Source organism: Lathyrus oleraceus, chromosome 6 (genome assembly GCF_024323335.1).
Source record: "Lathyrus oleraceus cultivar Zhongwan6 chromosome 6, CAAS_Psat_ZW6_1.0, whole genome shotgun sequence".
NCBI classification, from domain to species: domain Eukaryota; kingdom Viridiplantae; phylum Streptophyta; class Magnoliopsida; order Fabales; family Fabaceae; genus Lathyrus; species Lathyrus oleraceus.
This window is the reverse complement of record NC_066584.1, coordinates 486,980,644-487,005,944: the sequence shown is the minus strand read 5'-3', so window position 1 is coordinate 487,005,944 and position 25,301 is coordinate 486,980,644.

Sequence of the window (25,301 nt, the reverse complement as noted above, 5' to 3'; positions counted from 1 at the left end):
AGAAAAGAAAGAAAAGGCCGAGGCTTTAGCCAGGGCAAGAGGAAAACAAGTAATCAATGAAGGTACTCCCGTGGTGACACCGGCGCCTGGTGGGTCGGAGAGAGAACTTGATGATGAAGCGGAAGAATTTCTAAGAATCATCAAGAAGTCAGAGTACAAACTTGTTGACCATTTGCAGCAGACCCCATCCAAGATCTCGATCTTGTCGCTATTGCTGAGCTCTGAGGGGCATAGAGAGGCTTTATTGAAAATTCTGAAGAGAGCCTATGTTCCTCAAGATATAATGATTAATCAGTTGGAGACGGTGGTGTCTAATGTTCATGCCAGCCATGGGCTGGGTTTCACCGATATGGATCTGACTGTGGATGGGAGGAATCATAACCGGGCTTTACACATTGCTATGGAGTGTAAAGGAGCCGTGCTCTCGCACGTGCTAGTTGATACTGGCTCCTCATTGAATGTATTGCCGAAGAAAGCCTTGGCAAAACTGAATTGTGAAGGGTTGATCCTGACGCCCACTGACCTGATAGTAAGGGCTTTCGATGGTTCAAAGCGGGCGGTGTTCGGAGAGGTTGAGCTCCCGGTGAAGATTGGCCCTGAGGTGTTTAAGTCAGTATTCTATGTCATGGATATTCAACCGGCATACAGTTGCCTGTTGGGTCGCCCGTGGATTCATGCTGCTGGGTGTAGCACCTCAAATTTGCACCTATCATTGTACATACATTCTCATATTAGGTCATAGCATTAACATGGTCCACTGCATAACATTGCATTGTCCCTTTACCTCAAGTGCAAGATCATCAGTCAGATTAGGTCAAACTGGTCAGGAGATTAGTCAATCAAGCAAGCAAGTACAATCTCCATTGAGCCAAGGCCCTAGGGTTGGTCCAACATGTTCACATGACCTAGGGGTCCTCTTGAAGTGTTTTGGTCAAGGATTGGATGTTCAGAAGTCATCAGTCAATGCACAGTTTACCAGAAACCCTAAAAAAGTCAAACTTGGTCAACTGGGCTTGATTTTATGGTTTTGATGGTTGGATTTGGTTTGAGAGGGCTTATTCATGTCCAAATAGGCCTCATATATCATGGCAAACATCATCATTGAAGAATTTGAAGCCAAATCAGAAATTTCCAAAAATAGAAACTTGACCTGTAACTGAAACTTGCCAAAAATGGAAACTTCTTGATCCCAAACTTACATCATGATACAAGCTTCAAATGAATTTTTGCCCAACATGAAAGTTGAAGATCTTGTTCTCCCATTTCCAAAAAGTCCAAGAACACTCAATTCACATGTATGGTTGGCAAGTTATGATCAATTCATTTTCAAAAAATTTTGAACTTCAAAAGGCCATATCTCTCAAACCATTTGGCCAAATTGGGTGGGGTTTTTTGCAACAAGTCACATTTGACCTCCTCTTTCCAAATATGTAACCATCATTCACCAAAACCTCATAAATCAAAATGGCATTTTTGAACCTACATGATTTATTTTCAAGGGTGAAAAGTGAACTTTTGATTTAATCATTTTTAACCACTTTGGCCTTTCAAATATGTTCAGATATGTTATTTTGGTTGTGTTACAAGCCCAATTTCGTGGCTTTTGCTCATGCACCATCCACTTAGGCCAAATCACTCCAATTAGCAAATTTCATTTTTTCAACCAAATGGTGATTAGCATACATTAAGTAAATCATAAACAGACATACATAAACTCATTTTCTGTCATTTTGGAAACCCTAGCAGCCACATTACAAACAGAATTTTCTCACTCTCTCCCAATTTGACATTTTTGCATTTTGAGCTTTTCCTTGAAAACTTGTGAAGGACACGACCTGGCCTTGCTTGCTTCATCATTCCTCTTCATTTTGAGCACCTTTCCATTATCTTTTCCCAGCTGTAACCAAAGGGCACGACTGTTGCATTCAAGAACCTCATCAATGGCAGATCTCGAGCTGGACCATTTCAAGCTTGTTTGAGCTAAATTTTCTTCACCATACATCTTGTGGAAGCTATTGGAGTACCTGTTTCGAGCTTTCATCACCAAAACAACACTGTTTCACTAATTTCTTCAAAATCAAGTAAGATTTCAAACCTCACCATTTGCTAAATCTTAACATGTTTTGGAAAGGCCTTTGCATGCTGATTTCATTGGTAGTCTTAGTTTTGAAAATGGTTGGATGATGATTGAGTTATGCTGTTTTAAAGTTTGTTGTTCATATTTATTTTTACTCGATTCATGATGCTTGGCCTGTTTTAATGAAAATGAGTGATGGATTCATGTTGTTTGATGTTGGCTGGTTCGAATGATGTGGTCAATTGCTATTTCTGGGCATGAATTTTTTTTCACGAATTTGAAGTGATGAAGATGAACACTGTTCATGTGAAACCCTAATCTTCATGGCCATTTCCCAGATTTTTCCCTCTTTCACGTTGCATGCTACTGTATATTCATATTGGCCAATCAAATTATTTCCTGCTCATGTCCAAAACGCGGAGTTTTGATTAGTGGCTCAAACAATTACAAAAATGCCATCAGCGTGGCACATGTCCCATTAAAATATGTTGGTTTTCAATAATTATTTCATCTTTGTATGCTCATCTTGCAAAAATCATAACTCCATCATTTTTAATCCAATTTGAATGGGATTTTTTGCATTTGATTCATCATGATCTCTATTATTTTGTCATATTTTTTCCAGAATTTTTGGATGGTTGGTTTTTAATTGGTATTAGGGATTGTGATATGTATCCATTTTTTGTACCTTTTACCAAATCCTTTGTGAAATAGTGACACTTTATCCTATGGCCTTGAAATTTTTTGTGCACAAACTAGACACATCCATGGTGATTTTGGTATAAAGTTTATGAATTTCTCATTTCTGGTCATTGAGTTATGAGTTTTTGAAGTAGGGTGTGACAATTTGTGTCACACCATTGATGTGTAACTTGATGATTTTCATAGCCCTGCCTCTTGACCTCAAAATGGATTGAATTTTTGCATGATTGAGCTTGTGTATGTATAGTTTACATATGATTTTTTGTGGATTTGTTTATGGCATTTTCTAATTGATTGAGATTTTTCTCCCCTGTTTGGTCTCATGTTGACTTTTTGTGACACTTGCTCCCATTTGTTTTGTGAAATGCTCATACTTTATTAGATGGACATGAAATTTGGTATGTGATTACTAGACATCTTAATCTTTGCCATGGTTTTAGTCCCATTCATTTATCATATGCCATCCCTGATTTATGAATTTTTCAAGTTGATGCATGTTTGGTTGACTTCTTTGAGCATGTTCAAAATTGCCTTGCCTTTCTGATTTTCATTGATTGCCTTCCACTTGTCCAAATGAGATGAAATTTGACATGCTTACCATACTATGGGTTGTGATTGATCATGATTTATTTGGTGATTTTTGGAAATGTTTGAGATTGCTTTTGATTCAAGTCTTGCTGTTGACTTCTATGAGCTTCTAAATGCCATGCTTTGACTTCTTTTGCTTATAAAATGATGATAATGATTGATATGAATGTGAGACCAATGGGGTTTGTTTCTTGATTGTTTGAACATGATTTTGGACACTTTCCATTTGCTGTTTTGACTTTCTCATTCTCTTTTGACCCTAGGCTTGTCCTAGTGGTCCTGTTACTCACATTTGAGTTCATGTTTTCAGGTTGACCAACAATTATCCAATGAGACCAATACAAATTGGTTGTGTTTGCTTGTTTATCATGACTAACCCATTTGTTTTGTAGGTTTCTTGGCTCACATGCCTCGAGCCTTGTGCCCTGCACACTTAGCTTGTTTATGATTGACTGTTGACTTCTGTTTCCTTTTGCTTTAACTTTGAAGTTGTGTACTAATGTTGTCTGACTGGTTTCAGGTACTTTTAGTTGCTTAGTTCCTTGTTAACTTTTGCTTTGCTTTGCTTGATAAGCAATTTGCATTGAGGTATACCTTTCTATCTTCATGTAGTCTGGAAGACCTGGCCTGTTACTTGGCCAGGCAACTGTCTGAAGTCCTCCTTAAGAGGCAATGTTTGTGACTGTTTACATTTGTCCTTGTATAGAGTCAAAGACCTCCTAAGTGAAGAGGCAATTGGCAGAACCCAAGGGATATGCAATCTATCCCCTGCTATTCTGTGTGTCATCTGCTTTGCTCACACCACTGTGTTGATGCATTGCAGATACAAACCCAAGATCTTGTACAATTGTACAGTTGAGTCAGTTTCAAATGTGTAGAAGGGTTCCCACTTTCTGGACCCACACATTCTTGTCTTAAGCTCTCCCCGGCCAGGGATAAGAGCTGTGAAGTCCTATCTTCACTCACCTTTCATCTGCTTCACCTTAGCCCCTCAATGGCAAGGTTAAGAGCTAACACTACCCAGTTCCAGTGGTTTGTTTGTTGAGGTTGATATGACCCCTCGACTAAAACCTAGCCTTGATGTTTGAGCCCCTTGTTGGTGTGTTTATTTCATGTTGTATGTGCTTGTGTGGTGTGATTGTATCCCCTAGGTTTGCTAGACTCCGCGTAGTCTCGTTTGCATGTCAATTAAGGTAGCACGGTTCCTTCGTATAGGACTTCCTTTCTTGCTTGAGCTTTCCTAAAACACAAACAAACATTATCCCCTCTTAAGGATACGTTAGCTCCTTCTACTACAGCTGAGTAAGTCTCCAAAGGTCGAGCATCCGGTAGATTGCGTAGTGACGTTGTCCACTTAAAAAACACAAACCAACGAGAATAGTTTAGCCGAACTACGGCAACTCTGATTCTCATGTCCAGATGAGATACGTAGGCACGAGATGCGATGTCTTGTCGAGTTTGACTAACAACTAACACTAATTCTCTTCTCTCGCCCTCGTTGCGATTGAGACCTCCCCTTTCTCTTGCCCTAGTTGCAATCGAGACCCTTGCTTCCTGTGCAAGTTAGGTTAGGTGTGGCTTGCTTCCTGTGCAAGTCATGTTTAGGATAGGCTTGCTTCCTGTGCAAGTTAGCTAGAAACCTTAACTTAGGGACGACTTTGCATGACAACATCTAGGCTCGAGTCGTAGTCTCCCTAGTGTTGTGTCTCCCTCTGTTATCTGGTTAGGCTAGTCCTTTTTCCCTCCGTAGGGGAACTACGTCGCCCTGATCCTCATACCAGATGAGGTACGTAGGCAGGAGATGAGCTGATCTCTCCGGGCGCCTTTTTTCTTTTTGTGTGTGTTGTTTGACAGTTGCTAGGCTCGAGTGCCTGACTCCTTAGCAATTTGTTGTCTGTTTGCTTGAGTGTGTGCTTGACAGTTATAGGCTCGAGTCCCCGACTCCCTATTAACTTGTTGTGTTGTTGTGTGCTTGGAAGCTGATGTAAGCCCAATGATTGGCATTCAGGCTCCACGTTTGCACTCTTTGTGTGTGTTTTGGTTCGGATGCTGATGTAAGTCCAGTGATTGGCATTCGGGCTCCACGTTCGCCCTTTTTGTTTTGTTTGTGTGAGTTGTTTCTCCTTTTCTGGTTGGAGTCCGACTTAAGTCCAGCGATTGGCAGTTGGTTTCTTGTGTGTGTTTGTTGGTTCGGATGCTGATGTAAGTCCAGTGATTGGCATTCAGGCTCCACGTTTGCCTTTGCCTGTGTTTGTTTGTTGCGTGTTAGCCGAGCTACGAATGCTCTGATTCTCCTTCGTCCAAAGGAGATACGTATGCATAGGATGCGATATCCTAGCGAGCATGTGTCGTTTCCCCAGTCCGAACTACTTTGACTCTGATGTCTATGCCTGATAGACTAAGTAGGCCCAGGATGCGGTATCCTGCCGAGTCAGTTTCAGTTTCAGTCTGTTTTCTTGTGTCTCTTTCAGCCAGTTAGTGTGTTTGTGAGCAGCGTTTTCAGCAACCATTTTCCTTCCTATTGTGCGTGGATCCCGTCGAGTACGACAGATGCGTAGGGGTGCTAATACCTTCCCTTCGCATAACCGACTCCCGATCCCATTCTCTTTGGTCGCGAGACCATGTCTTTTCCAGGTTTACTCTGAGCGTTTCCTTTCCCTCTTTTGGGATAAATAACGCACGGTGGCGGCTCTGTTGTTCTTCGTTTCCCGCCGGTTTTTCGCGTAATGCGACACTGGGGCAGTGACTTCGACTTTGCACCAGAAATTAAAGTATATCTGGGATGGGCAGGTCGTCACCATTTGTGGAGAGGAGGATATCTTCATCAGCCACCTGTCATCTTTCAAGTACGTTGAAATGGACGGTGAGATATGGGAGACCCCGAGTCAAGCATTCGAAACCGTCAAGGTGGAGAATGCTCTTTTTGCCAAAGAAGAGGAGAAACCGTCCATTTCTTCATACAAGCAGGCCGCCGAGGTGGTGAAGAGTGGAGAAGCTCCGGGTTGGGGGAAGATGATGGATATCTCCGCCAAGAAAGACCGTTTTGGAGTGGGTTATCAGCCGGGCCGAGGCTCGTCAGGACAAGGCAGAGGACGCCGTACGTCGTTCACATTCACCAGTGCTGGAATGCTGGATCCAGATCACATCTGTATGGTGGATGAGGAAGTTGACAGTGACTGCGAAATTGATCGATGGATAAAGCCGTGCGCACCAGGGATGGAAGTCCAGAACTGGAAGGCTAAAAAGATCATCACTGTCACTCTACTGGAAGAGTAATAATTTTCCTGTTTTCAGTTTTATTTGCATGAAAGCCATACGTTTTTCCCGACACGTAATGGTTCATTGTAAGGGCCACCTCATGTTTCATTTTGCAACTTTTTGCATCATAAATAAAAGGATGTTTTTTTAATTAAAAGCGGTGTTCTCTGTCTTTCATTTATTTTTGCAGTTTAAAAACAAATAAAAATAAAAATGGCAATGTTTTCATTTTCCTTTTCAATTTGTCTCGCTCCGGTTCTAAAGCAATGCATGAATCAACATTCATGCAGATGCGATCATTCTCCGGATCTCATTGATAACAATCCTGTTACACCCTCATATGACTTCGACAATCCGATCTATCATGCTGAAGAAGAAGGCGAAGAAGATTGTGAACTGCCGGAGGAATTAGCCAGGTTGTTAAAACAAGAGGAGAAGGTGATTCAGCCGCACGAGGAGCAAGTTGAGGTTGTGAACCTGGGTACCAAAGAGGTCAGAAAAGAGGTGAAAGTTGGGGCTGCTTTGGAGGCGAGTGTCAAGAGCAGAATGGTAGCATTGTTGAATCAGTATGTTGACATCTTTGCCTGGTCTTATCAAGATATGCTAGGGTTGGATACCGATATTGTTGTGCACAAGTTACCGTTGAGAGCAGATTGTCCTCCAGTGAAGCAGAAGTTGCGCAGAACTCGACCTGACATGGCGATGAAAATTAAAGAGGAAGTGCAGAAGCAGTGGGATGCTGGTTTCCTAGCTGTCACTAATTATCCGCCTTGGGTCGCGAATATTGTGCCGGTCCCGAAAGAAGATGGAAAGGTGAGAATGTGTGTGGACTACCGGGATTTAAACAGAGCTAGCCCGAAGGATGATTTTCCATTACCTCACATTGATGTGTTGGTAGATAATACAGCTCAATTCTCGGTGTTTTCCTTCATGGATGGCTTTTCTGGCTATAATCAAATCAAAATGTCGCCAGATGATATGGAGAAAACAACGTTCATCACACCATGGGGCACTTTTTGTTACAAAGTGATGCCATTTGGTCTCAAGAACGCCGGTGCTACTTATCAGAGAGCCATGGTGACTTTGTTTCATGATATGATTCATCATGAAATTGAATGCTATGTTGATGACATGATAGCAAAGTACCAGACAGAAGAGGGGCATTTGGTAGATCTGGCCAAGTTGTTTGACCGACTGAGACAGTTCAGACTGAGGTTGAATTCGAACAAGTGCACTTTCGGAGTGCGGTCCGGTAAATTGCTGGGGTTCATTGTAAGTGAAAGAGGAATTGAGGTTGATCCTGCTAAAGTAAAAGCAATAAGAGAAATGCCTGAACCGAGAACGGAGAAGGAGGTTCGTGGTTTCTTAGGTAGATTGAACTACATTTCACGGTTCATATCTCATCTAACAGCCACGTGTGAACCAATATTCAAGTTGTTGAGAAAAGATCAAACGGTCAGGTGGAATAATGATTGCCAAGCGGCATTTGAAAAAATAAAAGAGTATTTGCAGGAGCCTCCGATTCTGATGCCTCATGTGGAGGGAAAACCGTTAATTCTGTACCTGACAGTCCTCGAGGGGTCTATGGGGTGTGTATTGGGGCAGCATGACGAGTCTGGTCGAAAAGAGCATGCCATATACTACCTTAGCAAAAAGTTTACCGACTGTGAAACAAGATATTCACTGCTCGAGAAAACTTGTTGTGCTTTGGCCTGGGCTGCTCGCCAACTGAGACAGTATATGCTGGTTCATACCACTTTGTTGATTTCCAAGATGGATCCAATCAAGTACATTTTTGAGAAGCCAGCATTGACCGGACGGGTTGCGAGGTGGCAAATGATTTTGACAGAATATGATATACAGTATACTTCTCAGAAAGCAATCAAGGGGAGTGTATTGTCTGATTACCTTGCCCAGCAACCTATTGAGGATTATCAACCGATGAAGTTTGAATTCCCTGATGAGGACATCATGTTTCTCAAATCAAAAGATTGCGAGGAACCGATCCCGGAGGAGGGGCCTGACCCTGAATCCGAATGGATTCTGATGTTTGATGGGGCCGTTAACATGAATGGTAGCGGTGTTGGTGCTGTTTTGGTTACGCCGAAAGGATCCCACATTCCTTTTGCTGCCCGGCTAACATTTGAGTGCACCAACAACGTGGCTGAATACGAAGCTTGGATATTGGGGATTGTAGAGGCGATTGATTTGCGAATCAAAAACCTTGTTATATATGGAGATTCAGCTTTGGTTGTGAATCAAGTTAACGGAAAATGGTATACGCATCAGTCTCATTTAGTTCCATATCGGGATTATACGAGGAGATTGTTGACGTTTTTCACCAAGGTGAAGATGCATCATGTGCCGAGAGAAGAGAACCCTTTGGCAGATGCTTTGGCTACTCTGGCTGCCTTGATTAAGGTACAGTGGTGGAATCAATTCCCCAGTGTTGAGGTGGGACGTCTGGATAGACCGGCTTATGTGTTTGCTGTTGACACAGCGCCTGATGATGAGAAGCCGTGGTATTACGATATCAAGCGCTATCTAGAAACCCAAGGATATCCTGAGGGAGCATCCAAGAAGGACCGAAAGACTCTGCGGAGGTTGGCCATGGTGTTCTACTTGAATAAGGATGGGGTTCTGTACAAGCGGAATTTTGATTGGGTCTTGCTCAGATGTGTTAATGATAAGGAAGCAAGCCAATTGATGAAAGAGGTTCACGAAGGGTCGTTCGGTACCCATGCCAGTGGGAATGCAATGGTGAAGAAGCTGCTGATGGCAGGTTATTATTGGATGACAATGGAGGCCCAATGTTTCAATTTCGTGCGGAAATGTCATAAATGCCAGATTTATGCTGATAAAGTGCACGTGCCTCCAAATCCGTTGAGTTTGATGTCGTCTCCGTGGCCGTTTGCTATGTGGGGCATTGATATGATCGGGAAGATTGAGCCTATGGCTTCGAATAGGCAGCGGTTCATATTAGTGGCTATTGATTACTTCACCAAGTGGGTGGAAGCAGCCTCCTATACGAACGTGACGAAGCAGGTCGTTGCCAGATTTCTCAAGAGAGACATCATTTGCAGATATGGGGTTCCCGAGAGGATCATTACTGATAATGGTTCTAATTTGAACAACAAGATGATGGCAGAACTGTGTCGAGAATTCAAGACTGAGCATCACAATTCTTCTCCTTATCGTCCGAAGATGAATGGGGCGGTTGAGGCAGCCAATAAAAATATCAAGAAGATTGTGCAGAAGATGGTGGTAACCTATAAGGATTGGCACGAGATGTTGCCATTTGCATTGCATGGGTATCGAACTTCGGTGCGTACTTCCACTGGGGAAACGCCTTTCTCTTTGGTATATGGGATGGAAGCTGTGTTACCGGTTGAGGTTTAAATTCCCTCTTTGAGAGTCCTGATGGACGTAAAACTGCAAGAGGCTGAATGGGTAAGGACCCGGTACGAGGAGTTAAGCCTGATCGAGGAAAAGAGGCTGGCGGCCATCTGTCATGGGCAGTTATACCAGCAGCGGATGAAGCGTTCTTTTGACCGAAAGGTACGACCTCGAGTGTATCACGTGGGTGATATGGTGCTGAAAAGGATCCTTCCTCCTCAAAACGATCGTAGGGGCAAATGGACACCCAATTATGAAGGTCCATTCGTGGTCAAGAAGGTTTTCTCTGGCGGAGCCTTGTTGCTAACGACCATGGATGGCGAGGATTTTCCATCCCCTGTGAATGCGGACGCAGTTAAAAAATACTTCGTATAAGAGACCCGCTGGACGAAAAGAATAAAATAGTCCAAGCAAAAATGGGCATCCCGGCGAACCGAAAAAAAACGATGAAAAGGTTCGGGCAAAAATTAGGGATAAAAAGAAAAAACTGTACACCCGGCAAGTCGAAAACCTGAAAAGGCGACTTGGGCAAAAAAGGGTATCCCGGTGGACTGAAAACCCGAAAGGGCGGTCTAGGCAAAAGAGGGATTGAAACGAACAACTGCGTCTGGCATGACCGTTTGTACTTTGGAGATGACATGGATAATCCCTGGTAGGGATCGATCGGAAACGTCTTGTTCAGAAGGCAGAAAGCAAGGAGAGTCTGAGGACATATGGGGTGTAACCGAGTTGGAACTCGATGAGATCACGGGTTTCACATTGCCATTAGGATAGATTTTTCCTTTTGTGCGTAATTACCTCTTTTCAGGAATTGCTTCCTTTGTATTGCTCAGTTTGAGCCACACTTTTTCAATCAATAAAATGCATATTCAGTCAAATAATTTTGTTTTTGTTTTTCATTACCGCTTTGATTGCAAAAACATCCAATTACTTTTGATAAAGGATATTTGCATTTTAAGACATACAGGTCCCTTCCAATACATGTTTATAAGATTGAAGACTTGAAATCTTATTCGGAAGGTTGAGTGACCCAAGTGTTGCAATCTTGACACGCCTGGGGCACGGTTTTATCTAACGATCTATTTTGCAGGTGCTGTTAGATATTTTCACTCACTTGCAGGTTGTGATGTGAAAGCTTTGGATAAAGGATCCCCGTGGAGTCCAATCAGGGACGAATGGATGGAGAAACGGTGAAAAAACGACGAAGGACGTACGACGATCCTGGATATTAATCAAGAAGACTCTTCAAAGTCTGAAAATTAGAAAGTTTGTACCAATCCAAGGAGTTCGCTCTCCGTCGAGTACGGAGCGGTTGGGAATACAAGGTGATGAATCAGAAAAGTCCAGACGAGTCTGGGAGTTCTCAAAATTGGAAAGCTATCATTGGAGTTGGATATGGAATAGCTTGGTTCGACGAGTCGACGGGTGGTCAGTACCAAAAATTCCTCATCTCCCCAAGCAGAGTCGGGATGAATAATTCCCCAGCAGATTCAAGGTCTGTGGCTTCCCTAGCAGGGTCAGGATGGTTATCACCCCAGCAAGTTTGAGATCGATGTTTCCTCAGCAGCCAGGCCCGAAGGTTGCTGTTTCCCGGCGGAGGTATCTGTGGGTGGTGGTTTCCCCAAGCAGAGTCGGGATTGTTATATCCCCAACAAGTCAAAGACTGTTGTTATCCCCACAGAGTGTGTTGGTGGTTTATTCCCCAGCAAGGGTTGCCTTTTCCCAGCAGCAGTGCTATTCCCCAGCAGGGTGGAGATTGAAGTGTTGGCAAGTTCCTCAGCAAAGTGCCTCGAGCTCCCCAGAAGAGTCCCTAGAGGGGGATACTTTTTATACATTCATCATGTAGATAAGCATAGCATATTGCATAATAAATCGGGTAGCATTTCCATGATCATGGAGCATTACGCTGAAAAAGAAGTCATGCATCGGCATTGCAAGCATAAGCTAGTCTCAAGCCGTGGTTACCGTTTGAGAGGTGGTTTCGCCCGAAGGTGAAGATGTACTCCGAGGAGTTTTGGCATCGTGATTTTAATCAACAGTAATTCCCCAGTAGTGCGATATTGGAGGAAGGATTTCCGTCAGGCGGAGATGGAAATGATAACCAGAGAAGTTTCGGGGTCCAAAAGAAAAAAGAAGTAAAAAAGAGAATCATCCCCAGCGGAGCGTAATTGTTAGATTGCTAGGGTTGAATAAAGGATAATAGGCTCATGGCTTGTTACTCCCGGCATGGGTCGATGGCACGCGTGCCGACTCGTTTATCACTGTTTTTATCTTTGCCGATGCTGATAGGCATGAAGAGTTCTCCGGTGTTCAGACCGAGGCGGGTATTCAGACCGATGTGGCATTCAGGCCAGTTTCCGATTTTCAGATCGAAGAAGTTTCCAACAATCAGGTTGAAGTACTTGTGGCATTCAGGCCAAGTTTCCGGTATTCGGACCGAGGTGGTGTTCAGACCAAAGTGGCGTTCAGGCCAGTCTTCTGGTGCTCAGACCGAGGTGGGTATTCAGACCCAAGTTTCTGATGTTCAGGTCGAGGAAGCTTCCGAAGTTCAGATCGATGCAGCTTGTGGCATTCAGGCCAATTTTCCGGTATCCGGACCGAAGTGGTGTTTAGACCAAAGCGGCATTCAGGCCAGTTGTTGGGCATTCAAGCCAATCTCCCGGTATTCAGACCGATATCAATACTCACATATTATGATGTTCAGTATTCAGACTGATGAGCGGTATTCAGACCGACTTTTCTCAATACCAGACGGGTTCTTCTTGTTGAGATTGTTTCTTTGCCGATTCTGACAGGCATTGTTAATTATTTTCCCATCAGAGTGCAAATTGTTCGTCTGTTCTTGGTATTCAATCACTCTTCATCCTGATCATCTGAAAACTGAGGCTGTTCATATCGACAAGTTCACAGTGGATTGAATAGGGGCAGCTGTAACACCTCAAAATTTGCCCTCCTCTCTTGGGACTAGCTTAGCATTTTGCATTTCATTTTTTAGGACATTAGTCATTGCATTTTTGCATATCATATGGAAACATTGAGCTAGTCATCCTCCTAAGTCTTTCTCAGAAGATAAAGAGGTTAAAAGCTTCAAGCCTAAGGGTCTCATGAATTGATCACTAATCATCTGAGGATTGTGCTTCAATTAGGGTTTCTTGGTTCCTCAAGGAGATTGGTCATTATCTTGGTTGGAATGGTACATCACCATCATCATGGTCTTATCATCACCAAGAGGTTCATTGTGCTTGATCATTTTTCTTGGGATTAAGGTTTTGACCTCTGGTCAACCCTAATCATCTGAATTATGCCAGTCAGGGCTTGTCAAGGAGATGGGGTCTTTTATGAGATGGGGATCATTATATGGTTTTATTGAGCTTGCACAGGCTAGGGTTTCATTTTTGAGCCATTTCATCAAGAGATTGGGACTCAAATTCATCTGTGCATGACCAAGTCATCTATCAGTCAACAAAAGTCAAACAAAAGTCAACTGTTGGATTTGGAGGTGGGAAATGGTTAGAGAGACTTCATTCATGTCAAAACAAGTTTCATTTGACATTTCAAACATCAACATTGAAGAAAATAAAGTCAGGACAAAACTTTCCAAAAATAGAAAGTGACTTGTAATTCAAAATTGCCAAAAATGGAAAGGTTTTCTCCTCAAGATTACATGATCAAGCAAGCTTCAAATGAAATTTTGTCCAACATGAAAGTTGAAGATCTTGTTCTCCCATTTCTAAAAAGTCCAAGAACATGAATTTCTCATGTATGGTTGAGAAGATATGGATCAATCTTGGTCAAATGAATTTGAACTTCACAAGTGCATAACTTTTGAACCATAAGGCCAAATGAAGTGGTTCTTTTTGCAACATTCTTGTCTTGTCATGTGCTATCCAAAACATGCATCCCATATCATGCATTTCCATTACAAATTTTTTGGCATTTTCATTTGAAATTTGGAGGGAAAATTACAATTTGAAAAATATGCATTGCTTTCACTTCCAATCACTTGCCTTGGCTCTTAAACAACATTTAAAGTGGATTTGGCATAAATTTTGTGTACTGTAGCAATCCATGCATGCACATGAGGTGAATTGCAAATTTGCACTTACACTTGGTTTTCACTTAATCCATTTGCATTTGGCCTAATTGTGATTAGTAACATCATTAACAGACCATATAAAAGCATAAGCATAACTGTTTTTGGGATTAACATAACAGAATTCTCAGATCTAGATCTAGTTCCAAAATCTTCACAATTTTTCTCTCTCACTTTTCTCCAAAATTCTTCACAAACCTAGCCTAGTTCTTGATCTATCCTTGATCCATAAGCATATTTGAGTGTGTTAGAAGCAAGATTTCAAGGATTTCGTGCTGGTTTTGGAACTGTTGCAACATTCATCCATTCATGGCAGTTGAGGATTTGAGCCATAGCAAGCACGATTGATCATTGAACCTTCCTTCCTTACATTGTACAAGCATTGGAGAGCAACTGTTTGGACTTGGCAAAGCTTGAATCCACTTGTTTCACTTCTGCACTTCAATTAAGGTTAGAATTCGATCATCACAATTCATGAAATGTTTATGTGCTTTTGGTAGATCTTTGAATATAGAGAACACTGAGCTTTGTGGCATTAAATTTCATCAAGAAATGAGCAAGTTATGTTGGATTTAAGTTTGATGGTTGAAATTTCTTTTGATCGAATCTTGTGATATAATGAGAATTAGCAAAATCCAAGCATAGCGTGTTGTTGTACGTTAAAGGATGAATCTAATGATGTAACTCTTGTCAATTTCTGTGCAAAAATGTTCTTGAGTGCATGAACGCGTATGAACATGAAGAACAATTAGGTTTTCGTTTTCCAGAAGTTGTTTGATCTTCATTAGCGCATGTTTGCATGAAATTCCATGTTTAAGAGCATGTATTGGTTGCATGTTATCCAGCGTGTCATTTTAATTGGTCCAGAGCGCTTGCCATGTCCACGTAGGCTTTAATGAAACGGTGAGTTTCATTGTTGAGGCGCCACAATTCAAATCCTTACGCGCTTCGATTCCCCGCTCAGGCTTTTCCATGTTTGGCCTTTGCATTTTTAGTTCATTTACCATCCATGTTCATGTATGCCATCTCATGTGATTTTTTATTTTTTCCATTCATTCAAAAATTCATAACTTCATGAATAATTGTCCAAATGAGATGAGGTTTTTTGCATGATGTTCCTCATGATCTCTAGAATTTTGTGACTATTTTTCCAGAATTTGTGCACGGATGGAATTTGTTTTGGCTTAGGGATTGTTCATGTGTGTATTTTCTTGACCTATCATGCCATTTGCTTTGTGAAATGATGGATTTTAATCCAATGATTGTGAAATTTTGCATGCTTAAACTAGACACTTTGATTGAAATTTTGGTGTTGAGTTTGTATTTTTAGCATTTCTGGTTGTGGAGTTATGATCTGATGAATGTAGGTGTGACAATGTGTGTCACACCTTTGCTTGCTTGACTTGTTGATTTTATTTGCCATGCCAAATGAACTTAAAATGATGTGAATTTTTGCATGATGTTACTTCTGGATGTTAGGATTGATCATGAATGTTTGCGAAATTTTTGGATTCATATTTGATTTGTTTGGGATTTTCTTTGCTAGTTAGTCATTTGTGGACTTTTGATGAGTCATGAACTTAGATGATTTGTGAAATGCTTGATGTTTATCATATGGAATTGAAATTTTGCACATTGTTTCTAGACACTTTGAAGTTTATTGTGGCTTTGGTTTGAGACATTTATCATTTGTCAATTCTGTTTTAGGCTTGTGTGAAGTTGATGTATCATTTTGTGCCCTATTTGAGCTTGTTTTGCCTTGCCTTGCCTTAGGGAATTTATTTGCCATGCTTCCACTTGTCCAAATGCTTTGATTTTTGGTGTGTTGATCATGTGATGTGTGCTGTTTAGCCATTATTTTTCTTGGGATTTATTGAGCCATTTTGGAATTGATGTGGATTGGTTCATTCTGTTTGCTTCAATGAGCTTTCAACTTGCATGATTTGCCTTATGTGCTTTGTGAAATGAAATTGGTTGATGCTATTGATATGAGACCACTTGGATATTGTTCTTAATTGATTAAGCTTGATTCATGCCAATTTGCATGTTCTGTTTTGAATTATTTCTCCCTCTTTGACCCTAGGCCTTGTCCTAGTGGTTTGCTTCTCATGTTTGAGCTTGGTTTGCAGGTTAAGAAGCATATGGTCTTGAGGAATTGATTCATTGGTTTGAGTTGCCTATTTGATTGATGTTGATTAACATTGAGTTGTTTTGTAGGTGGATTAGCTCCTTTGAGTTGAGCTTGTGCTTTGCCTTGATGCATAGCTTGCTTGTCTGTTTGACTGTGTACAGCTGTTGACTATTAACTGTCTGTTTGACTTTTGTTGATTGTATACTGATTGTGTTGGATTGTTTTCAGGTACATTAGTTGCTTAAGTTCTTTTGAACTTGCTTTTGCTGTTGCTTGGTTGCTTAACCAATTGAGGTATAACTCACTGACTTCATGTAGTCTGGAAGACCTGTCCTGTTACTTGGGCAGGCACCTGTCTGAAGTCCTCCTTAAGAGGCAATGCTTGTGTTTGTTTATCTTTGTGCCAAGCAGGGAAAGACCTCTATGAGGCAATTGGTAGATAAAAGAGATGTGCAATCCATCTCCTGCTATTCAGTTGAGTCATCCCTTTGCTCACACACCTTGTGTTGATGCATTGTGGATATTAACCCAAGATCTATGTTGAGTCGGTCATATGTGGATAGAAGAGTTCCTGCTTTCTGAACTCCCACACCTTCTATTTGAGTCAAGCTCTCCCAGGCCAGGGATAAGAGCTGTGAGGCACACCCCTCACTTCCCATTTCATCTGCTTCACCCTAACTCTCAATGTTAGGGTTAAGAGCTAACTACATCCGATTCCAGTTGGCTTGTGTTTCACAGCCTAACCTTGTGTGAGCCCACTTTGTTTGTATATAGTGTCTGCTAATTGTGTGTATGTTTGCTTTGTTTTGATTGTGCTGTTTAAGATAGCTTGCTGCCTGTGCAAGTTAGATAGAAAACTCAACCTAGGACCATTTTGGATTACATGATAACTATTAGGCTCGAGTCAGTCTCCCTTCTAGTTAGTCATTTCCCAGTCTCTGGTTAGGAGAAAGTTTCTCCCCTGTTAAGGGGAACTACGTTGCTCTGATCCTCATACCAGATGAGGTACGTAGGCAGGAGGTCGTACGAGATCTCTCCGGGCACCCTTTTTCTTTTTGTGTGTGTTTGCTTGACAGTTACTAGGCTCGAGTGCCAGACTCCTTAGTAACCTGTTTGTTTGATTTCCTTCTTGTGTGTTAGGATATGGATGTAAGACCAGCGATTGGCTGTCTGTATCCTATCGGTGGTTGTTGTGTGGAGTCCGACATAAGTCCAGCGATTTGCAGTTGGTTTCCAGTGTGGGTTTGTTTGGTTCGGAGTCTGATGTAAGTCCAGCGATTGGCATTCGGTTTCCATGTTTGCCTGTTTTTGTGTGTTTTGTTTCGGCGTGCGTGAGCCGAACTACGGTAGCTCTGATTCTCATTCCAGATGAGATACGTAGGCATAAGATGCGATATCCTAGCGAGCCCTTTCCCCTCTTTTTCCACCTGTGTTGTTTCCAGTGTGTGTGTGTGATGTTTGTGAGCAGTTTAACAACCTTTTTCTTTCCTTTTGAGCGTGGATCCCGTCGAGTACGACGGATGCGTAGGGGTGCTAATACCTTCCCTTCGCATAACCGACTCCCGATCCCATCTCTCTTTGGTCGCGAGACCATGTCTTTTCCAGGTTTACTTCGAGTGTTTCCTTTCCCTCTTTTGGGATAAATAACGCACGGTGGCGGCTCTGTCTGTTTTTGTTTTAGCCCGCCGGTTGTTTTTCGCGGATGCGATAATAGGCCACCTCTCCTATCCTCTGTAAAGTTTGATACGGACCAACAAAACACGACGCGAGCTTCTGAGACTTCAAAGCTCGACCAAGAGCATTTACATGCGTAACTCTGAAAAACATGTGATCTCCCTCCTAGAACTCAAGTGCTTTCCTCCTCTTGTCACAGTAACTTTTCTGATGACTCTGCGACGCTTTCATCATTTCTTGGATCATCTTGATCTTTTCATTCGGCTAGTGAACAATCTCAGATCCGAGCACAACACTCTCTCCTGACTCATACCAATACAAATAAGTTCCACACCTTCTACCGTACAATGCCTCATATGGTCCATTCTGATACTAGAATAGAAACTGTTGTTGTAGATAAACTCAATCAATGACAAGTAGCTATCCCAAGCACCTCCTTTTTCTAGCACATAAGCCCTCAACAAGCCCTCCAAAGACTGGATAGTCCTCTCTATTTAACCGTCCGTCTACGTAAGATAAGAAGAACTCAACTTCAGCTTAGTATCCAAAGTAGCATGCAGACTCTCCCATAACCTCGATGTAAATCTCAGATCTCTATCTAATACAATACTTAAAGGATTACCATTCAGCTTCACAATATCATCAATATACAATTCATCCAGCTTCTGCAAAGGATATAGATCCTCATCGATATAAAATAAGTCGATTTGGTCAATCTATCCATAATCACCCAAATTAAATCGCATCCCTTTGAAGTCTTCAGTAAATCTGTTACAAAATCCATGGAAATAGTATCCCATTTCCACTAAGGAATATTCAATGGTTGCATCAGACCCAACGACTTCTGATGTTCGATCTTTAACTTCTGACAGGTCAAACAAGCATACACAAATTTGGCAACCTCTTTCTTCATTCATGGCCACCAAAACATCTTCTTCAAATCTTGATACATATTCGTAGCACCAGGATGAATACTCAATCCACTTCTGTGACGCTCCTCAAGAATACTCCTCTTAAGTTTGGGTACATCAGAAACACAAATTCTATCTCTGAACATCATCACACCATTTTCATAAACTCAGAAATCACATTTGTTACCTTGGTTGATTAATGTGAGACGATCTATGAAACTCAAATCAGATCTCTGACCTTCTACGATCTCTTCAACGATACCACTCATCAGATTCAACATACCCAACTTCACACTGTTTGGAGTTTCTCCACCCACTAACTTATATCTTTGAATTTCTCAATTTGTTCTAACTCTCGAGCCATAAGCATCGACCTGTATAAAGACTTCTTTCTCATCGCATCAACTACAACATTAACTTTACCCGGATGGTAACTTAAATTAAAATCATAACCTTTCAGAAGTTCAAGCCATCTCCCATGCCTCATATTTGACTCTTCTCATCAAATAAATATTTCAAACACTTTTGATCACTGAACACTCCGAATTTGGATTCAAATAGGTAGTGCCTCCAAATCTTCAACATGAATACCACTGTTGTCAACTCAAGATCATGAGTAGTGTAATTCCTTTCATGAAATCTCAACTGTCTCTAAGCATAATCCACAACCTGACCATTCTGCATTAACACACCTCTCAGACCCATCTTCGAAGCATCGCAATATACAACAAAGGACTCACTTGGATTCGGCGAAATCAAATCTAGAGCAGACATCAACTTCTTCTTGATTTCTTTGAAACTCCTTTCACAATGCACATCCCAAACATAGGCTTGACCCTTTCGAGTCAACTAAGTTAACGAAAATGCTAAACTTGAAAAACCTTTAATGACCTTCCTGTAGTAACGAGTCAATCCAAGAAAAAATTTTAATCTCAATGGCAGACTTCAGAGTCTCCCATAGTAACATGACATCTATCTTTGATAGATCCACAACTATACCACCACTAGAAACACATGACCAAGGAAATTCACTTTCTTTAACCATAACTCGCATTTGGAAAAACTCTGTGTACAAATGGTTTTCTTCCAATGCCTACAATATAATTCTCAGACCACTCATAGCCTCATACTACCGTCCCTCTTCTTTCACTAATAACACTGACACACCCCACAGAGAAACACTTGGTTGAATAAACTTCTTCTCAAGTAAATCTTCTAGTTACTTCTTCAATTTCCCCAACTCTGAGGCAGACATCCTATAAGGAGTCATCGACACCGGACTAGTACCAGGTACTAAGTCTATAGAAAAATCCACTTCGTGCTATGGAGGCAAATCATTGATGTCTTCAGGAAACACTTTTAGGAAATCCACACACTCCAGGAAGATCATCAACTACTCCCTGTCCTCTAACTTCCAATGAAGCTAACATCACAAACACTTGTGCCATATCCTTCATGGATTCTCTCACTTGCTTAGCTGATACAAACATAAACTCTTCACCTCTATCGAATTCAAATTCATGCTCTAGAGGTAAGTTGTAGATATCCTTAGGAAAACATCCGGAATCACACAACACTGGCATAACACTAATCATCACATTATTCTTTACTCTCTGAGAAACAACATTAACAATACCTTATCGTTTTCCCTAAAGACTTCCCAACTTCACCGGTGGAAAGGAATATCGAATCCACATCATCTTTAATGTTAGGAACAATACAACTTTAACATCGCCTAAGCTCTTCCAATCAGTGGCACACTGCACCAACTTATCAAAATAATTGGTAAACACTTGGTTTAACTCCAACCAATTCATTCCAAGAATAACGTCAACTTGTTCCAGCAAAATATAAACCATACATATCCTCAGGGAACACGTCAGGATACTCAACATAACACTAGCTCATCTATGGCCAAAACATCGCCTTCCCCGCTCACAAGGAAGCGACCAACGAGAACACCTGACTGTATTCCCTCAAGGATCACACCATTTTGCTAACCGACACCATCCTCAAATCCGACCTCTCTTTAGATTCAGGAAAAGCATAACATTCTCAAATCAAGTTAACTAGCCAACACTGCACTCTTGTATGCAACAACATGATGTCCAAGCTCTATACAGTTGGAACATCCAAGAGAAACATACGCTTCTCCCCCACTTATTTGATTCCCAACCTGCAAATGGAAAATAAAACAAGCATCGACAGTGTTCTCACACACATGTCACATACTAGGGAACAAACTTAATTAAACAACCTTGCCAAACGGACCGACTTGCTTTGATACCACTAATGTAACACCCTAAACCCCACACATGATTTATCGCGTAAGTTAAATATAAAATAAAACCACGTAGGGTGTCACACATTCATAACACACATGACCTGCTCCATAATATGGACTCAACAGTAAATTTCAATACACACATTTGTAATAAGGATGTTTACACGACATCTCACTTATCTGAATCATACCTGGGATGTTTACACAACATCCCTCTCATCTGATCGGTATTATGTATTCACATAATAAGACATTTATAACTTGTCACTGCATGCTCACTTCCATTTTAAAGTATCATCGCAGCGGAATTATCATCATAATTATGGAAGATAAAACAAGTAATAACATCTAGTCTGAACTTCAATTTTAATAACAAAATAAGAGAGTTGTAATCAATCAACTCAACATCTTAAGAATTCTCAACAACAAAATTAGTCTTATGACTTCAACATAATCAGACATAAGGAATAAAATAAGCGTTTAACCCAACCCGATGTTATATGATCAGAGCAAGGTACCACTAGTAAAATCGACAAAATAAAGAAGTAATCTAAGAGCTACCTTCCACTTACTTCAGTAATACTACTCTTGAGTATCTGCATGATGCCCATGTAAAGGCAATATTCAAACAGAAGTGGTGAGAATTCATTTCAGTAATAACGATATAGAATGAAGAATAAAGTACATCTACACAATCATGCACAACAATATATCACATTCTTACATTCCAATCATAATCAACATTATACACGACAACATCTGAATTATCATCAATATCATACAAAGCCTATCTTAATTATCCTTAATATCATATGCAACAACATCTCATCCAACAACACATCAACAACAATCAATACAAATGCAACACTTATGCAATGTACTCAACACCGACTCGACATGCACGTGGTACCAAATATGAACACTCAGGTTCACCTCACTCCATGATCTCCACCATAGAACATCTCAACAATCACTACCATGTTCTAGGTCTGAGCGTTAGCTTTCTAATGCTTCAAACTCCATTAAAATTGGACTTACGAAATGAAAGTTATGACCAAAATCGTCGGGATGTGCCGACAATTCCTTAACCGAACGTATGAACAAAAACTTCACCAACACAGTAGGCATAGAAATAATACTCAATCAATTCACTTATCACCATCATATTATATCTCTTAGATTCAACTTCATAATGCTTCAAATCCCAACCCAAAATGATTCATGAGTTGAAAGTTATGCTCAAAACCGTGCACGAAGGCGTTGCTAAAAAGTTGTTGTTTTTTAAAATTTCCAACACAATTTACATCTTCTTCAACCCCAAAAACATCCATGAAATAATCACCAAATTATTTTATCCTTAAAACAAAGTAATAACCCTCTATTTCAGATATTCAACACTTCAAACGACACTCGATTTGGGCTTACGGATCAAAAGTTATGGCCAAAACGATTTCGACCGAAAAACATAAAAAAAGGCTCGCGATTGTGACAGACATAATGCAGAATTTTATGCGTTTTTCATCGTTGGAGGCATTCCGGACCTCCGATTTTGATTCCGTAAAAAGTCAACGCTCAGAAAATTACAAATCATGCAATACTCTAATTATATAAAGTGAATTTATAGTTTTAACACAATTAAATCATTTAATCATAATTTTAAGATTATGCTTAAAACCTTTAAAATTGTAACAATGGTGAATATAAATTCAATCATCAAAACTGAAACTACACACATATAAGGCACACGAAATTCATCATATAATCATCATATAATAATTATCATAGCATCCAAATTTAAAACTATGAATCAAAACACCCAACCCTAAGGAGGTTAAGGGTTTCTCCATTCTATCCTTCTATCATACTCTTTACTATTGCAACAAGCTCTCACCATTACCTTAGATTTTCCAACAAAATGCATACTTCAAGCTCTAACAATGGAGTTTTCCTTTAGTCCTAACCCTTGCCTCTTCTCACCATAAAATTCTATTTTACGTAAAATCCTCCAAACTCTCTTACTAACATTTTTATCATTAACCTAATCTCCCTTAATTAGGAACTTCCACCACTGCCCTCACTTATTTACCACCATACTATTTCTACTTTGTCTCCCTACTATTTCTTTATTGCCTAACTATTGCCCTCTTGGCTCTAATTTTTTTAAATAAAATAATACTAATAATATTCTTCTTTTTCTCCCTACTATTTCTACTCTTCTAATTTATTCCAACCAACTAAATAAAATAGTTATAGACTAATTATTAAATATTCTCATTATCCCCATTAAATAAGTAAAATAACTAAATTTTATTATTTAATTAAGATGCTCATATTCTAATTATTTTATTATTTATTTAATTAATTCGAATAAAACACTATTTATTTCAATCACTAATTGAAATTCTAATTAATTATCAACAACTATACTAAACGCTTACTCGCTCCATACTTCTATTTCAAGGATACCTACCCCCCACAAACATGCACAATTAATTTAAAACACCCATTAATCATATAAAAATCTAAGTAATTCAAATTAATTAATTAATTAAATTCAGGGTGTTACAACTGACATTTAGATGATTTGATTGTAGCGGTAAATTCATGACCATCAAGCTATGGATAAGCTTAACGTCAATAAAATCAGAGTCGCCACCGTACTTTTATTGTTTCCAAGGAAAAGGGAAAAGTACGAAAAAAAATCCAAAGATAAGAAGTTTTCAAATCAAAACTAATAAAATGCCAGAGATTACAAGTAAGGGGGTTGGTTACATAGAGGGAAGGTGTTAGTACCCAAAGTGTTCTAGGTACTCCTAGGGAGCCCTTTTTCATGTGTGTACGTGTTTTTGGTATAAAAGATGTTTAAGAAAAATAGAGTGTGGGGATGAGAAAATAATTCATTGATTATATTTTTGTGTTTGACAAGACCTTCGAACTTGTGCCTACGTACCAACATAAAAATGAGGGATCACAACCTCGTAGTTCGTGGTAACAATTTCAAAGTTGGTGAGTTGCTTTTAATCAAAAGTTTAAATGAAATAGGGTACAAAGGGACAAAAATTTGAATGAAGTTGTTAGTTCTTTTTCTCTTTTGAAATTTTAATTCAATATGATTAAGTTTATTTACAAATTTGATTTAAGAAAAAGAGTTTGAAAATTCATTGGCATAAGGCCAAAAATTCTATTTAAAATAAAGTCTAAGTTTGAAATCACAAAGCAAAAATTTTTTTTGAAAAGGGGGGGAGATTTTGAAATTTAAGAAGTGGGAGAAGATGAAGAGGCTACCCTAAGCATAAAATTAAAAGTTAAGAGTTGAAAAGATCTGACCAATGGGATGCAATCCAACAGACAAGAATGTCATATAGAAAACCCGCTTTCCCTTTGGAATTTGAATCAAGCAATAATCAAGGAGAAAATAGAAATATTCAAACATAAAGAAGATCAAGGCATCAAATAAAGATAGCCACATCCAAACAAGCAATTCTTATAACTAGCAGTCTTTTTTGTCTTCCAATGTATCAGATGAAATGTCCCTTGATCAACTCAGAACAAAGCATCATACACAAGATCAAAATAATAATTAGCACCAAGACAAAGTAGCAGATGAATTCAAATAAATCCCAAGACTTGCATCAGATGAAGGCTTAGCTCATTGTAACTTGGTCTCAAAATGTTGGCATTGGCCAAGTCCTTTTTGCTCAGGGAATGTTGCCTAATCCTAAGTCCAGGAGTTCAGATCAAGATCAACAGTCCACCAAATATTTTTTTGGGTTTTTGTTGTTATTAAATATTTTAAGGTCCTAAGACCACAAACCAAACCAAAATGCACAAACAATATACACAATCACAAGATATGGCTCAAATGAGCAAAGTGAAAATGACATAAACATAAACAAGTTAGATGGAATGTAAGTGGCAATGAATGATAAGTGACTGAAATTTAAATTGCATAAAGTAAATGACTTGAAAGTAAAACAATATTAACAAGAGTTAGTCAAATGTTAGTCAAAGGTTAGTCAAGTGTTAGTGGTGTTTTTTAATTGATTAAGTCATTCTTTGGAGAACACTCAACCATCTATTCACAAGCATGTATCCTTAAACCAAGACATATTCCATGAGAAGGGCTTCAACTTGGATAATTCAACAAGTATGCCACTAGCTCTCATGAAAGGAAAAAAGGTCAAGTT